Source organism: Sebastes fasciatus, chromosome 20, assembly GCF_043250625.1.
Source record: "Sebastes fasciatus isolate fSebFas1 chromosome 20, fSebFas1.pri, whole genome shotgun sequence".
NCBI lineage: Eukaryota > Metazoa > Chordata > Actinopteri > Perciformes > Sebastidae > Sebastes > Sebastes fasciatus.
Window position 1 is genome coordinate 26,164,571 of NC_133814.1, and position 16,691 is coordinate 26,181,261.

Genomic DNA, 16,691 nt, shown 5'->3' on the forward strand with positions numbered 1-16,691 from the left:
CGTTTGTGTCCGTCTGAAGTCCGTTAGCTTCGTTCTGTTATGTTCAAGTTGTTTGACTTTAAAGGCTCAATCTGTGATTTACCAAACAAAAACAGTCTCACAGCAGTTTGTGAAATAGTCACGAAATTTAATCTTTTTGATTCGTGTACACGGACACAAATTTAACTTTTTCTTCGTGACGCTCAGCACGACTTTCAACAACGTGTTTTTAGTGCGTTTTCATGCAAATGTCCAGCAACACATGATGCATGTGTCAATTTCCGCTCCAGTCTTTCCAAAATAAAACTACTCAGCTTATCGACTTGGTTAGGATTAGGCAACAAACTACTCAGTTAGGTTTAGGAAAAGATCGCGATTTGAGTTGAAATGACACCGGAAGTGGTGTAACTTAAGTACGGAAGTTACGTGACAAATAAATCAACTTTGACTTGTGGTTTCACACGGGACATGAACAGCGGTCTTCTGGGTGAAAGTCCAGAGTTTCTCTGCCTCCACTCAACGCTCCGCCTACAAAATACCTCATCATGTTTACTAACAGAAAAGGGCTCTATATTCTCTTTTATCTCTGTTTTTGGTCTCCACCACCGACTCTTCTTTAGCTGCTAAATGCTCCACTATGTTCACCAGCTAGTCGCTAACTTTGTTTGTCTCCCGTTTGGTGCTAAACAGGAAGTGTATTAGCTATAGTTGGTGTATCAGAACTTTGCTGGTTGATGAGACCGATGAGACTGAACCAAAACAGTAAAGTTTCAGAGCTGCAAAACCAAAACAAAGAGCTAAAAGATGCTAAAACGCTCAGCAGAGTCAGATGATCTCTGTGGGTTTGTCATTTGAGCCTTTGTTAATATAAAAATATTGATTAGTGCAGCTTTAAGAAATAGTTTTCTGATGGCTCTTTTAACACGGCACAAAAATAACCGGATCAATTTCTAATCATTTTCTTCATCATTAAAGCAACTTTGTGTACAACTTGAATATTTTTACCGTAGACGAAGTCTTCAAAGACAGTAAATGTAGTTGTAATACACAAAACGATTACAGATTGGGCCTTTAACAGACTACAGCAGGTTGTTCTCTCCGTGGTTCAGTACCTTCATGAGCATTTTTTATTTCTTGAGAATATTCTATTCTGTTTTGTCGCTGTTCAAAACAATCTCCTCCTTTTGTCCTCAGTCCAGTCCGCTCTGTCGTTTAAACGTGTTCACCGGTGAGTTTCCTGTTTTGTAGCAGACTTAACTTTCCTTTCACCCTTCACACCGTAATCTGCTCCCTGCTGGGCTCAGGTCCCACGGCCTGTCGCTCGCTGTCCGCCAGGTAAAGCTCCTTAAAGCTCCTCACTAACAACTCAAACGTCTGGCCCATAAACCGTCTCCCTCCTCCTCCGTTAGTTCCTCCCATCACGTTTCACCACAGCCGGCTCTGCTGAAAGCAGATGACACACGGTGGATGTGATTGCGTTTTACTTTCCTAACTCTTCCTTCGTGTGTGAAGCTGAGTCAGAGGTGGCGGTCTGTCAGACAGAGCTCTTCGCCAGCCAGCCGCCGTATTGAGGACGTTAAGGGCTCCCTCACTAGTGTGTTTCTGTGTCACAGATGGAAATCTACTCTTAAGGAACTCTAATTGCAGTTAGTGTTCTTATTGAATGATGAAATTCAAGTCAGCAGAGTGAAAAGGTCATTTAGGTGCAGCAATATGGAGGACGGAACCTGCCAAAATTTCAAATAAAAGAATAAATAAATGACTCAATAAATAAATAAATGTTGTTAAATTTAGCAAAAATATTTAACTTGCTTTTTTGTATTAATTCCCTTAATTATTCACTCTTGTTTAATTTTCCCTTTCATAAAAAATTTGTAAAGAAGTTTGGGGAAATAAATAAGGGGTGAAATGCAAAGGGAAAATTGTGCATAAATAAATAAATGCATACATAAATAAATATGGACTTTTAAAAATAATTATAAAAATATATAGAACTAGTGCAAAACTAAATAAAATATAAATTCAAAAAATAAATACATAAATAAATAAAAGGGAAAATTAAACAAGAGTAAATAAAAAAGGGAATTAATAATAACAAAGATGCAAATTAAAACAAATAATTTATCTCACATTTCATGAATTAATTAATGGTTACATTTATATTAAATATTTTTGCTACATTTAATGAAATATTTATTTATCGAGTCATTTATTTATTTGTTCATTTTATTTTGGCAGGTTTTGTCCTCCACACAGCGAGGCCTGTCACAGGTCTGCTCCTGATCCATCTTCTCTCTGCAAAAGACCCCGGCGAGCCCCTGAGGGTCTCATGATGAACCAGAGTTTTTGTTGTCTTTGTTCGTCAGATAATCAGCATCATTTTCACTAATTGAGCGATTAGAGACGGAGTAGAGAAGTGAGGGCTCGGGGGACGGGGAGTCTTTGAGGAGGGGGACAGTGTTGACACAGTGTTGACACAGTGATAAGCATCACTCTGACGTTCCACCCGTAGAGACTAACGGGACTCTCCTCCTTCGTCATCATCACCTGCATGGTGTCGTAGGCGTGATTTAGGCGTGTGTCGTATCTGTAGGTCTTTAAAGTGCCTGACGATGCTTTTGTTTCTGTGGTGAACATTTAAAATTTAACATTTAATCTCCGTCTTTGTGAATGATGCTTAAACACTGTTGTCGTCCTTCAGCTCCTCTCTGGGACACACTGCATGTTGCTGTGATGTTTTGCACTGTACTGAGGAGCCATATCACACATAGTCTCATTGTTGGTGTGTTACTGTAAGAAAACATTTTCACCATGAAAGGTGGCGGTCTAGCTGGACATTGTTTTTTTTTCAGACAGACTGGATCTATAAGGTTCTGATGTTTGTTTGTTTTTTAAATGAAATCACAAAACTGTACATTCTCAAATAGTAACTGTGTTTTCCTCACCTACATAGGTTTTTATTTGAGCCTTTTCACACCTACATTAGCAGGTAAAAACCTGCTAAAATAGGCAATAGAATCCTTTCACATTGTCAGTAGACAAGGAGCTTTTCTGGGGGGTTTTCCTGGTGTGTCACGTTCGACGTCACGAACACGCTGGAAAACAGGATTAGTAAACGTAGGATAAAAAGTGAGAGACACTGCTGATGGATAGGTCCAACAAACACAGGACTTTCAACCAGGAACCCGGTGTTTGTGTATTAAAGTGTTGTTATTTTTAACTTACGTTAGTGACGTGTTTTCCGTTCTTCTATCACGTTGTTTCCGTACGTATTTGTCTATGTATGTCCTTATTTTAAGCCCAAACATGATGATTTTCCTAAACCCTTACTAAGTGGTTTTGTTGCCTAAACATAACTGCAGCTGTTATCGTAGTTTTGTTGCGTGGCGTACAAATGACACGCGAAAACGCTAAGGTCCTTGTAATGTCGTACTATTTATACGCCTTCCCATGAGATCAGGTTGACAAAAAGATTTTGGAGTAACATTTTGTTTTCTCTTTGATTGGAAGCAGCTTTCATTTGATTGACATCTGTCCACTCGCATTTTTAGTATAAAATGGTAAAGTACATAAATATTTTTTAAATTGAACTAGGGCTGTCAATCGAATAAAATATTAAATCACTTTAACTGCATGATTGTCCGTATTTAATTGCGATTAATCGCAAATTAATATTGTCCAGAAACCCTCACAGGTACTGCATTTAGCATAAAATAATATGCTCAGATCGAAAGATAGAATTGCGTTAAATAAATTAGTGGCGTTAAAACAAATTTGTACGAACCTTCAAAACGTGCTCCCAAAACATGCACATGGAACTTATTTTATATCAGTATGAAGTATGGACATGATGCTGTCTAAATGTACATTTTGACAAGTTTACAGAGCTCTTAGCAAAAGGTTTGCTAGTTTAGTTTTATTTCTGGCCTTTAGTCAGTTCAGTACCAACTATTATTTGAGAATTTACAATATCCACCTATTAATTATGATGTTTAATTCATTTATGTTTGTCTAAACTTGCGTATTTTTAAAGGGGGATATGGAAAATCGTTCCCTAAAGTACTTCACAATCGCTGTTTACTTCTTCCGCTCAGCAAACAACACTTCTGGTCACAGTTGACTCATATTTAGTTTTTAATCAAATGACAAAAATCACCCGTCACATGGCGTTTTCCTGTGTGTGTGTGTGTGTGTCCAGAGGGCAGCGCTATCTTTACCCTGCTGTTCGTCAAACACTCATCACCTTCCTCCCTCCTCAAAAACCTGCATCAAGAAAAGGTCTTTTATTGTCTCGGCTTCTCTTCCATGTCAGGCTTTGTGTTTTCAGACATGTCTGTCTGTCTGCTTGCATGTGGGAATTCCCGACTAGCGAGTCTATTTGTGGCTCGTGTTTCACCTGCTGAGTAAAACCTCTGTCACTGCGGGGTTAACGGGGGCAGGACGTCCGAGTGGAAACTATCCCTCGCTGGCGATTATTGTCACATCCCATCATGAGTCCCCTCTGAACCTCTGAGTTAATCTGAGTGCCCAACAACAGGCACGTATTTCTGGATGATGCATCCAGTAGGCGAGCGGCTTTTACTGGAACAAGACGCCTCTGTTTGTCAAGTAGTCGGATAGATTTCGGAGGAAATGTCCTCATCCTCAAAATGTCAAAAAGCCCGAGTGTGACGCTTCCAGCCCTTTACAGGTGGTGTTCTGCCGGATTATATCGAGTGTAAATCTGTCGTTTGTGTGTGAATCGTGCTGAGGTATCTTTGTTTGACCCATCTATTGCACAACACTTCTCGCTTCTCGAAGGTCTAACGCTATACGACATGACTTGTGGAGCTTTGTGTGTTTCTCTGTTGCAGGTGGTAAACTGCTGGTACACACAGCTGTATGTGACTTCTGATGTTGCGGTGTTGTGTTCTTTTATTCGGGGTGGGGGTTTGTGTCGCCAGAATGAGACGTATCCAGAGATGCTACTGTACGTGGACGAGGGTTTCGGGGGAGGGTTACCGTGGCTACAGCTCCTTGCCCCCATGGAAAGTGAAGTTCTCAGTATATTTACACATCTCTAAAGCCTCTGCTAAAGACTGATGACTGTTCATTTAGAGCTCAATGAATTTCTATGAATATTTTAGATTGCTCAAACTGATTATGTGCAATTGTAACGATGGAAATTCAATAAAAAAGAGGTATTTTTACACAATAAGGTCCATGTCTGCTCTGTTGTTACAGCTTGACTTTTATTTTGGAAGGCCGAAGGATAAAAAGAATAAAGAACTGGGATGTACATGGCGTCCAACTACGTCTAAAGAAAGACTGCATTCAAATGGGGATTTTTTTTTTTTGCAACCTGCCAAAATAAAAAAATAAATAAATAAATGACTCAATAAATAAATAAATGTCATTAAATTTAGTAAAAATAATATTAAAAATAAACGTAGCCATTAATTAATTGATCAAATGTGACAAAAATTGACATTTCTGTTTTAATTTATTTCTTTATTTCTTTATATTTGTATTAATTCCCTTATTTATTTACTCTTCTGTTTAATTTTCCATTTTATTTATTTATGAATTTATTTTTATTACTTTTTGAACGTATTTTTGCATTTATTTTTATTTATTTATTTTTGCACTCTTTTTTTATATTTATTTTTAAATGTATGTATTTATGCATTTATTGACAGCCCCCTCATTTGCATAATGAGGCAGAAATGCATAAAGAAATGTAAAAAGAAAAGAATACAGAAATAGATAAGATTAGGGAAATAAATAAAGGGTGTAATGCAAAGGGAAAATCTTGCATGAATAAATTCATTAATTCAAAAATTAAAAAATATATATAAACGCAAAAATAAATGAATAGATGAAAAATAAATACATAAAAAAATTAATTCAAATAAATACATAAATAAAATGAAAAATTAAACAGAAAATTAGGTCTTTGAGACGTTTACGTCACCGCTGTTTCAGCAGCATTTCAGTAACTTTATTTCAGTGTGACCAGGTCTCAGCAACATGTTGAAATTTGATCATTTAAATGCTTTTAAAACTGTTTTGTTTCCTAAACATAAAAAAACCTTAACAACCACATTCATCCTAATTTTACCCCAGACATCTAGATGTGTTTGGATCTACATATCACCAAATCACTAACTGGTGTCTCTTTTTCTTGGTCTCTTTTTATTGCCCTCGTGGCCGGCTGGGACGGATGTGTTTGAGTAATAAACTCTCCTCTGCAGGCCGGAGAAATGTCACGTAGCGCAGCAGCTCTGAGGCGGCGTGCTTCAGCGCTGGGAACTGGACCCGTTGAACTTCCGCGCTCGTACAGTAGCCTGTGAGGATATTGCGTGCAGAATAATAGAAAATGAAAACACCGAATCTCCTGAAACACCCTGACCCAAACAAAAGCAAGCTGAGAGAGTGGGGGGCTCAGAACAGCAGAACACACCCAGAGGGAAACCTAAACAGAGCGCTGAGACCTGATTGGACCAAACTACCTGCTGGTTTCTCACACACCACCTGCTCCGTGTTTTGACGCACATCCCTCCTCCGCTGAAGTCACTTCTTAGGCTCACACTTTTAAGTCTGGAGGAGGATATTTTTAACGTCTTCCTTCCTGTCATGACCATCTCTCAGACTTCAGGGAGCAAAGTTCAGCGTACAGTTTGGAAAACCTCCGTCCTGCGTTCTTAGAAAGTAAAATAAAATCCTGACAGGTTTAGGTTTATTGTTTACGAGGACTGGAGGACTGTCCGTCGGCCTTTACTTCACACCCCCCTGAACCCTGAACAGGCCGCCTCTCAAGGCTCAGGTCAGGGTCCGGGAGATGCCCGACACTATCCGGTGTCTCAGGGATGCCGCTCTGCTTATTTTTACGCTCCAACAATGTGTTTTCTCCTCAATACTCCGACGTCATTTGAGCTTCCTCTTTCACTTCAGAGCACCTCTACCTCACTGTGAGCAGGGGTTGGCTCTGTTAATGTCTCAATGTTACACAACATATTAGAAAACCTGATAAATCCACTGGTACCAACACTGCCATGCTAGATTGTTTTGTGAAGGAGGCTAAATAGCGCTCCAAACTTGCACTAAATTTCAGCGAGGAAAAACTGTCATATCCAATTTCAAAGGGGTCCCTTGACCTCTGACCTCCAGATATGTGAATGTAAATGGGTTCTATGGGTACCCACGAGTCTCCCCTTTACAGTCATTTGCCCACTTTATGATAATCACATGAGGGATGTGTTGCTGTCCTGCTGCTGCTGCTCTGACTTCCCTTTTTAACCTTTAAAACAACTCCATCTCAACACACTCTTTATATTTGTTTTTCATGCAGGATTGGTGCTGCAGGTTTTTGTGCCACCATGTCTGCATGTTTCCCAGCAGGAGATTCCTCCCGCCATGCTGCTGCTGCGTTCCCTGGTTTGAATTCCAGAATATAAGCGACTGGCGTCCCGTACTGACAGCTGATGATCTCATGGAAACTCTTCTGAGCGGCGCACTTAAAAAAAACTGCAGAATGATTTATAATGAAACGCAGCCCCTGAGTTTTTTCAGGGGGGGGGATGTGAGGTTTGGGTTCGGCGCTGGACGCGGGGGCACGAGTTTTGACGTTCATTAAACCTTTGACATGTAACCAAAAGCAGCCATTACTTCCTGTCATGTCCAGCAACAGAAATTCTTTTATGTTGTTTGAAAAAAAAAGAGCTGCTGCAGACATGTGGGGCCTTAATGCATGTTGGAGCCCCCCCCGGATATAACTGTAAATATCATTCAACTAAGCCCGACTTGACCGGCTCTTTCTTCTCTCAGAGTGCAGCAGAACAGCAGCCACTCAGGCCCAAACTGTACGACGTGACGTATTTTCATCCTGTTAACCCCCTGAGACCCGATCCAGACCGACTCTACTGTCTTTCAGAGGTTGAAGCAGGTTCAGTTTTAAAGCTAGAAGAAGAAGTGAAGATAGTGGTACCATATGAAACTACAAAACCTGATGAATCCATCGGTACCAACCATGTCATACTAGCTTGTCGGGAAGGAGGTTAAATAACGCTCCAAACTTAACACTAAATTTTAGCGAGGAAAAACTGTCATGGCCATTTTCAAAGGGGTCCCTTGACATCTGACCTCCAGATATGTGAATGAAAATGGGTTCTATGGGTACCCACGAGTCTCCCCTTTACAGACATGCCCACTTTATGATCATCACATGCAGTTTTTTTCATGCATTTGAATATTTCTGCATACTGGGGTCCCTAAACAGTCTCTGAATTACATAAATTGGGTCTCACTGTAAAGCTGAGACTCTGGTGGATCCAATGAGCCCAACTGTATTCATGTGTGATGATGTTAGTCCCCATAGGAGACATTTCATTGACCTCCCTGTATAAAATGACCTGTGGTGACCTCTAGGATAATCACAGCCTCATGAAACTTTACAGCCACAAACTAGAGACCTAGAGCATTCAGAGGATGGATGGATCAAACTAGAGACCTAGAGCATTCAGAGGATGGATGGATCAGACTAGAGACCTAGAGCATTCAGAGGATGGATGGCTTTCCTAGCTAGATTAGACAATAAGGGGGTTTCTGAGAAGTTTACACAACAGAAGTTGCTTGCCATCCAATCGCCGAAAAATGCAATTCTGGCAGAAATCTCCAAATTCTCAAAAGTTTTTGATCCTAAATCACAGCATGGCTTTTTCTATGGTGTTCCTCAAGGTCTTGGTGTCTTAATGTGGCATTCTGGAGGGATTATTGATCATCTTTATCAATTCTCTAGTGGTAAAAAAATGGTTAAATTTAGCACCAAATCTGTGTAACAAATGATATCAACCCAAAAATTACTGCTACAACTTATGAGACATGTGCTGATCTGCATCTCAAATGAATCTCCCAGCTTTCAGATGATGTACACCACTTCTATGTGACGTCTACTGTTGACCTGCTATCTCCCCCTAAAGACCCCCTGGACCCCCCTGAAAAAGACAAAAACGGATCTATTGTGGGTCTCAGAAAGTTAAGACAAAACCCTAAAACCTCTGATCCTCTGTCCTCTTTATTCTCCTCAGGCTGCTGATACATCAGCAATGCCAAAAAAAAAAGTCTGCACAACAATAAAAGGCTTTGTGAGGAGTGGAGCTGCCACCAAACGGGGGGAAGAGTTGTACTTATTTGGACAACAGAGGGGACGGAGCGAGGGTGGGGCTCGGCAGCGGGAGGGCGGGCGTGGAGGTGGAGGTGGAGGTGGCGTGGAGGAGATGAAGAGGGGGTGGGGGGGCTGCTGGTGCACCTGCGTTAGAGTCGCTCCTTGGGAAAAGAGATGAAAACAGGATCTGAAACTCAAACAACATCCTGTAATCCCCCCGCCCCCATCCCAGAAGTGTTTGTGCTGTTTTTCCTGCTCCTCTCTGTAGAAAGTGGGAAAGAGATGAATCAAACTGAGTGTAAGGATGGGACTGGGGGGTGGGGGGTGGGGGGGGGTGGGGGGGGGGGTGGGGGGGGGGGGGGAAGAGGAGGAGGAGGAGGGTGAGAAACGGGTGAGGAGGTATACAGTCATCTCCCGCTGACACACACAGGTTTCCCATTCATTTATCTTTTTTATTCAAATGGTCGCTCCTCTGGGACGTGACATGACAACTGTAACACCTCTTCTTTAATCTTAATATATAACGATGACTAAGATTTATGCTTATAATATCGCTTCCTTTCTGGGAATTCCCAGAATATTGTAGTGTTGGGATCACGAACAGTAGCTGACGTGCTTCCTGGCATGGTTATTCCTTCCTGGCATGGTTATTCCTTCCTTTATGTGTAAATATGGCGGGAAGGTTCTGATTAAGCACACAAAGAAGTGGATATTTACAAAATATTGCTCATAAAAGTATTGCAGCTCATTCAAATTGTTACATGCATGAAGGCATGTCATGTTTTTTATAAATATTCCTACACTTAAAGGAAATGGAAATTCTTTATTATGCTATGGAGGATGGAACCTGACAAAATAAAAAATAAATTAATAAATAAATAAATGACTCTATAAATAAATAAATAAATATGTCATTAAATTTAGCAAAAATTATATTAAAAATAAATGTTGCCATTAATTAATTGATAAAATTTGACATAAATTAATATTTCTGTTTTAATTTGATTCTTTATTTATTTATCTTTATATTAATTCCCTTATTTATTTTCTCTTCTGTTTAATTTTCCCTTTTATTTATTTGTGTATTTATTTTTTATAAGTTTTTTATTTATTTATTTTTGCACTTATTTTTTGTATTTATTTATGTATTCATGCATTTACTGACAGCCCCCTCGAAATGTGTAAAAAAAATTATAAAGAAAAAAATACAGTTTGGGGAATAAATAAGGGGTGAAATACAAAGAGAAAATCGTGCAGAAATAAATAAATGCATAGATACATAAATAAATATGCACATTTAAAAATAAATATAAAACAAGTAAATAACAAGTGCAAAAATAATTAAATAAATAAAATATAAATGCGAAAATAAATAAAAAATGAATGCAAAATAAATACAGAAATAAATAGGAACAAAAATTAAACAGAAGAGTAAATAAATAAGGGAATTAATAAAAAGATAAATAAATATAAAAGCAAATTAAAACAGACATTTATGTCACTTTTTATCAATTAATTAATGGCTAACTTTATTTTTTGTATTATTTTTGCTACATTTAATAACATATTTATTTATTTATAGAGCCATTTATCTATTTATTAATTTATTTTTTATTTTGGCAGGTTCCGTCCTCCATAGAGGAAAGGATGAATTGGAAAATAAAAACGGTTGTAAAATACATATGTTGCTGGTCCCTGGGGAAACACAGCTTGCATAAGATAGTATTGCTTTACTCGACCACTCTGACCACACACTCATAGTGAACGCCGTGCCTGCTGACCACAGAGGAAGTGACTGCCAAAGAGGAAGTGAACACGTCCCGTTTGTGTGCGCGGCCAAGGGAAGAAGAAGTGTTAAAGTTATTAGCCGCGTGGGAGCGGTGCATTTAGGGGGCATCCTGTGCACAACAAATGCTTCCTGCTCCCGCCTCCGAAGCCACAAAACAAGCGCAGAGGGAGGGCAGGGAGAGTGGAGCAGGGCACGCAGGGAAACCGAGAACCTGCTCGCCACTAAACACAGGTGGAAACTATACGGTGCCCTCCCAGAAGGCTGCCTCTCTATCTATACTGAGAGCTCCTATAGAGCTCCTCCAACTCCTCAATGGAAAATTCATGTTTTTCATTTTAGCAGGCACATTCCTGCACACACACACACACACACACACACACACACACACACACACACACACACACACACACACACACACACGACACACACACACACACACACACACACACACACACGATGGGGCCCCTCCTGACGTGCAGCATGGATAGCTTATAAACTCAAGAGAACATCAGATTACTTCACATTATGAAATTACTGAATAAAATCTGTGGCAGCACTATTGACAAAGCCTGTTCCTGGCTCGCCGCCGGCCGTACCTGAGCCTCCACATCCTGCTCGACAGTGATCTGATGAGGCTCATCAGAATCAGAGTAATAAGCCCAGGATGTTTTCATCCCTCCTACGATCTGGACAAACACACCTTCGTGCACCTCTCTGTGGCTGAGAGTTGAGCCGGTTTGTCCTGATGGTCTAGTATTTTACCCAGGAGCTGGATTTCTTTATCAAGGTTTTGCAAAAAAAAAGCTCTGCGCTACTTCAGCGCAGTCGCCAGGAAAAAATGTTGGCATTGAAGGCTACGTTTTGTAAACCACGGATACGTTGATGTCTACGTTTTTGCATTAGATCAGAGCAGGTGACGTTGTATATATCGAAGGGCGGTTGTATATTTACTAAGGCTGTCAATCTAAAATATTTAATCGGGATTAATCGCAAAATAATCGTACATTCTTTATTTGTTCAAAATGAACCTTAAAGGGAGATTTGTCAAGTATTTAATACTCTTATCAATATGGGAGTGGACAAATATGCTTGCCCCAAACTGCATGTGATTATCATAAAGTGGGCATGTCTGTAAAGGGGAGACTCGTGGGTACCCATAGAACCTATTTACATTCACATATCTGGAGGTCAGAGGTCAAGGGAAATAGTCATGTCAGGTTTTCCTCACTAAAATTTAGTGTAAGTTTGTAGCGTTATTTAACCTTGTTCACGACAAGCTAGTATGACATGGTTGGTACTTAAAACTGAACGCGCTACAACCTACAAATTGCAAGTTGCGTTGATGCATTAAAGAAATTTGTGGCGTTACAGCGAATTTGCGTTAATGCGTTATAGCGCTAACATGGACAGCCCTAATATTTACCCTAGTTACGATTGTTACGCCGAATTCACACCGGGCAGCAGCGAAGTACCACTCGCTGCAAAAATTATATTTTCTGCGGCTGGTAGGCGTGTTCATGTGTTTCAGGTGGGAAGAATTTCTTTGTAACACAGGTCAACATGTCACAGAAGTCACGTGATCGGTTTACTGGTTGGTCCTCTCTGGCTGCACTTTGCCACAAAAAGTTAACCTTTTCCCAACTTTCAGTTTGGCCGCACTTCGCCGCAGAATCAAAAGTGAAATTAGAAATCGAAAATCAATTAAAATAGAATACAATGAGATGAAGATGAGACCTTTACAAGTAGCCACTAACCGCACTGAATTACAGGAAACTGGCTGAAATGGAAACAGAAACGAAACTAATCCAGAAATTCTGCTGTTTGCAGACAAACTCCAGAGAAAACAGATAAAGGAGAACCGAAGAAGAATGGAAGGAGAAAAGGAAAGAGACAAAATCAACGTTGGTTTCACTCTTGTTGTTGTGATGCAACATCCAACCAAAACTCACAAGAAAGCAGCGTCTGCAAAACAATACCCGTTTCTGTGGAACAAGGAAATGACCTTAAAGAATAATTGTTTTCTTGGGTCAAGCACCTCAGTGAATAAGAACAGACTCCAACATTAAATTATTAAAATGTATTAATGTCCCTCTGCTCTCCCCCTCCTTTCCTGCCTGTCTCTATATTATCACGTAAATGGTATCAAAAATGCGGTTTGATATAATGGAAATCTTAAAGACGATGTAGTATTGAACTTCCAAAAAGTTGGGGTGCTTGCGAAAGAAAGATTTAAAAAAGAATTAGAGATATCCTGACTTTTAGTCCCTAGTATGGGTCAAGCTCCAACAACACTGGAGCCTACATTTCCCATAATGCAACTCAGTAGCAGTTTTTTTACGTTAGAACTTGCAATTATATGCCCACATCTTTCAACCTGTAATGCAGAGTTTCTGTTAAAAATGTGCTCGTCTCCAAGCCAAAGATAAAGTAACTCTGATGACATCACTATGACATCATCTACAGTAGGTTGTTTTCTTGCACTTGACAGTTATTTTGCTATTTGGTTCCTAAACCTGTCCTCTAAGCTTCCTGCTCAGATATGTCCAAAGTGGGTATCGGTGCCCCTGCTGTGCCTACGTGATGAGCCCCTGTGCCAAACACCACATCCCTCGACACCGCCCCTCTGGCTTTTGTTTGGGCAATTGGCACTGACAGGTTCAGCTGTTATTAACCATCTCGTGGCAATCTCACCTCTGGTGGTGCAACCCGCTTCACATGCCCTGTAGAGAGAGAGAGAGAAAGAGAGAGAGAGAGAGAGGAGGGCTCACACCAGGTCTTATTCTCCCCTCTCTTTCTATCTCTATCATCAATCATTTGTTCACACGTGGTGAAGAGCATCCAGAGTGAAGCTGGATGCTGCAGATGTTTGAAATTGCAGCGGGGGCAACATGAACTCTGGTTCACTTATACTCACTTTAAGTTCCTCTCACTGGTTCCCAATCAAAAACTGGGTAAAACTGGGCATTCACTGTACGATTTTAGCCGCTCGACTCATTTTAGAGTCGGACCGCATTCATGCATTTACTGACAGCCCCCTTGAAATGTGAAAAAAATGTATCAAGAAACGAATACAGAAATAAATACGTTTGGGGAATAAATAAGGGGTGAAATACAAAGAGAAAATCTTACAGAAATAAATAAATGCATAAATACATAAAAAAATATGCACATTTAAAAATAAATATAAAACAAATAAAAAACAAGTGCAAAAATAACTAAATAAATAAAATTTAAATGCGAAAATAAATAAAAAATGAATGCAAAATAAATACAGAAATTCCTCCCTGGCAATGTCCAGACAACAACACATTTTGGCAATATGTATCTTGTTATGTTACTAATAATATTGACTCTGATTTTTTTGTTGTACTGGCATAATGCACTGTTTGGTTTCTACAATAACAATAGTACAAAATTCAAATAATTATGTATAATAAATTTGATCATAATTTTAGCAAAATTTCATATTTCTAAATCTGAATTTAGCCACTCTAAACCCTTATTTATAAGATTTGAAAATCAAATCAAACAGTACATTAAAACCATTTTTAATTCAAACTATAAGAAAACAATTAATTTGTGCTCTTTGTTTAATGTTTTTATTTAAAAGATTCCCTCTGGCGCTGACATTGTTTGTCTGCATTAATGACTCATTTGTTTGTATTTGTTTGTAAGTGCACAATTGCAATAAATAATGATAATAATTGCCGCCATTTTGGATTTGAAACACATTTTATTGTTCAACACAGGCCATTTTCATAGAATATGACAATGGAATAAAATTAGTTTTGTTTTACTTTTGTACGGCCCTTTGTAGGCGGACGTTTTACTGGAGTCCGGTGGTCGCTTTCAGTCCAAAATGGCAGAAGCGTAGCTCTGCTGCTGGGCGCTGATGTTGCAATGGAACGAACTATTGACTTTGAAAATTTCACACTAACATGCTATTTAGTACGCTAAAACAGTATGCAAGGTGTTTTTTTTAGTATGTCCAAAACTCTAGTATGAAATCAATAGTATGTGAACTGCATACTATTTCTGGTGAAATATTACAGTATGCAATGCTGGAAACTAACAGACCCTGATTGTTTTTGTTGTTTTTTGCTTTTATTCATCTTTTCCTTTCCTTACATTTTATTTGTTGATTGATTTATTTTATTTTTATATTATTTTTATACTGTAAAATATCTTTGCAAATTTTTTTTGTACTGAAAAATCTGAACATGTTTATGTTACTACTGTATTGAACTTTCGAAATAAAGCATGAAAGAGAAAAATCAACACTGGACACTACAGTGGCATAAATATCCCACAATGCAACGCGGTAGTGACGACAACGTTAATAACCAAAAACGGACGTTGACAGACAGCTCTGTAACATAAATAATGTTTCAATTTAACTGTAAGTATAAGATTTCACTTTGCCATAAGCGTAATATATCTTTTAAATGTATTTATTACTTTGAGTCTCACAAACCGTCATTGTGGTCTCATAAGTTGGCGCGGGTTACTATGGTTACAAGTCTGGTACGGGTTACCATGGATACACGTCTCCTACCTGCAAGGAGGCTCTCCGGAAGCGACGACGTAAATTACCACATAATAATAATTACTACGTAATTAGATACATACTACTATTTATTCACATAAAAGTGTGTTCAATTATAGTACACATATTGAGTATGTAGTTTATGCAATTTCATACGAAGCCTTTCATTTCTTGGTAGTATAATTTATTTGTTTTAAACTCATACGTTAGTTACATCTTGCTGTTTCCCCCCGGAACATAAATCAGACGCACCCTTCAGAATCAGGCGGGAGATTCAACCTGCTGCTAGAAGATGCTAACTGCTAACTTCTAACAGCTCATCACTTCACTTCAACAAAGTAAGGATTTACTGCTCATAATGATGTGTCTGTGTTCATGTGTGGGCTCTTATTACTCTTTAGGATGTGTATCTGTGAGGTTGATTGATTGATTGATTGATTGATTGATTGGTTGATTGATTGATTGATTGTCTTGACACCTGCTGGCTAATCATCCCTGCTCTTAATGCTGCTGCTGTTTGCTTTATGAATTGTGTTTATTGTGATTTAATGTTTTTTTTTGGCACATTAATTATGATTTATGCTTTTATTATTTATCTCTCCTAGTGTTGACATGATTAGCCTCCTCATGTTGGACTGGTTAGTGTTCTGTGGGCTGAAATGGTTTGGTGGTTGATTTTCATTTGGAGGTTAAATGTTGTTTATTGGCTGTATTAATGTCAACATAGCTGCTGCCTTGCAAAGCTCATACTTACAATTATTGTCCTGCAATATTGGCTTTATGATACTCAACATTGTGATATTTCATCTTAACATTTTCAGATTTAGAGGTAAGTTGAAACATGTACTGATTCTTATCTACTTGAATGAATGAATGAATGAAAGACTTTATTTCGAACATAAAAATAAATAAAAACAGATACAAAACTAGAGTAATAGTGCCCGAAAAGGAGTAGGTAGAAGTAAAACTTATATTTCCCTGCCCCTTTCTCACTTCTCCTCTAATAACTCATATATCATAGAATGATAATATAATATAATATATAAACTATCCCAGATATATTAACAGCTTCCCAAGTTTATTTACAACCCGCATATCCATCCGGAGTTAAAAAGTAGATATAAACCAACCCTTCTCATCAACACTACCTAACACTACAAAAGAGTGTTGTTTTTTTAAATAACAATTCATTAAAATAACAATAATGCACTATAATTGATAAAATGTGACACAAA

The 16,691-nt window shown here is 38.7% G+C and overlaps 2 long non-coding RNA genes across 3 annotated transcripts in view; both read left to right on the forward strand.

The window, feature by feature from the left end:
* The window catches only part of LOC141758955 (uncharacterized), a 64,355-nt gene extending 59,179 nt beyond the window's left edge, over positions 1–5,176 (forward strand). The window contains exon 2 of the long non-coding RNA XR_012591992.1: positions 1,863–5,176. This is a non-coding gene — a long non-coding RNA (uncharacterized LOC141758955). The remainder of the gene's footprint in view (positions 1–1,862) is intronic.
* Positions 5,177–15,581: 10,405 nt separating this feature from the next.
* Positions 15,582–16,691, forward strand: part of LOC141758225 (uncharacterized) — a 133,255-nt gene continuing 132,145 nt past the window's right edge. For both annotated transcript variants that reach the window (XR_012591836.1, XR_012591837.1), the window contains exon 1: positions 15,582–15,794. This is a non-coding gene — a long non-coding RNA (uncharacterized LOC141758225). The remainder of the gene's footprint in view (positions 15,795–16,691) is intronic.